Here is a 1,635-nt window from a genome sequence, read left to right as displayed (position 1 = left end):
TGTAAAGCGCTTTGAGGGTCTCGAAAAGCACTGTATAAATGCAATCCATTATTATTATTATTATTATTAACAAAGGGGGAAAGGAAAAGGTTCATGTCTACAAGCATCAGACACAAAGTGTGACAATGAAATCACCACACCTATTCTTCTGCATCACACTTCTTATCACCCTCAGTGTGAGTCCTGAGGCTGATACCAGCCGGTGTAAACAAGTCCTGGCCTGTTTGTTGGTGCCGCTTTCATTTGTCTCTGTCAGTGAATGAGGACGAGGTCACGTTTCCCAGCCATTATGAGACACAGGCTAATTTCAGGTCTGCCCCCCTCCCCTCCCCTTTTTGACTTGTACACACAATAAATTTATAATATTTTAAATGAAGTTGTACAAGCAATTCACATGTTCCAGTAATCTGGTATCCCCCACCCCAACAACTCTGATTGTTTTTAACTTAACTTTTGTGTGCGTTTGTGTGAGTAAACTGTGTGCCAAAGTGTTACAGGGTTATTTATACTGTTGAGATACAATTATTATTCTATATACAATTATAATAAATAAATGGATAAATAACGATGCTCAGCAATGCTGGATAAAACTGTAAGGAGATCTGAATCTCTGCTAAAGAAAAATTAATTCCAAAATTATTTCACCAGCTCATTTTTATATTTTCAATAATTAAAATCGGGTAGAAAAAAACATCAATTCATCTAAATCTATTTATTTATTTTTGCTTTTTAGAGATATTCAGTGTTTTGCTCATGACCAGCTGTTCTTGAAGCCAAACAAAAGCTGCAAATTTCACGTTTGAACAAACACCACAATTTGTAATGTTCACGTAATGCCACATTATTACACCCTGAGTACAAAACACATCGTTTCATCTGGTGCCCAACATCTTTAGCAGGTTAGCTTTTGCCAAAATGTCAGACAGTTGTACATTCAGATGCACTAAAAACTGGACACAGCGTGCTGATTGCTGGGAACAACATGCAGAGGGTGACACTGGGAGCAAACACCTCCTCCTCACCCTCACGTACACACAGAGGGTTTTCATTGGACTCCTGACATCTGCTGGCTCTCCTGTGACGGCCTGATTGGCAGATGGTGTGCAGGTCATCACATGCTGATATTGCTCCCTTAGCTGCTGGATGTTTACTTTCTTCTCTCTTTGTTACAGTAAAGGTCTCCTCATTTCGACCAGTTAAATTGCCTTCAAAATCCTTAAATTCTTCTTTTCTGTGGTTCATGAACAGATGATTTTAGTTCACATGTGCTGAGTTTTGTGAAAAGTGAGGGAGTGCTCTTGATGCAGTGCCCTGGATGAACTTTTTAAGGGACTTTTAAGGAAACACTGATGATAAGGAGTTACAATATTGCTATTATTTGACAATTCTGCACACATAAATGAAGACAGTCCTAGAAACTTGTTTTACATGCATCTTAGAGAATAAATGTCACTAAAAAATTACTTCCAAGATGTGTCACAATAGCACTGGAGCACAGCTATATACCAATTACAACAAACCATTCAGACCTTTATGTCTTTAGGACATGTATACTTTTGGTTGTTGTAATCTGGCTTCACAGATACCTATAACTGGGATCCATCTCAATTGAAGTACTGTATATAGTGGGGGGGG

This window comes from Pundamilia nyererei, unplaced genomic scaffold (assembly GCF_000239375.1).
Source record: "Pundamilia nyererei isolate P.nyererei 1_Seehausen unplaced genomic scaffold, PunNye1.0 scaffold00061, whole genome shotgun sequence".
Taxonomy (NCBI): domain Eukaryota; kingdom Metazoa; phylum Chordata; class Actinopteri; order Cichliformes; family Cichlidae; genus Pundamilia; species Pundamilia nyererei.
The sequence above is the reverse complement of the archived record's forward strand: the minus strand, read 5'-3'. Positions refer to the sequence as shown.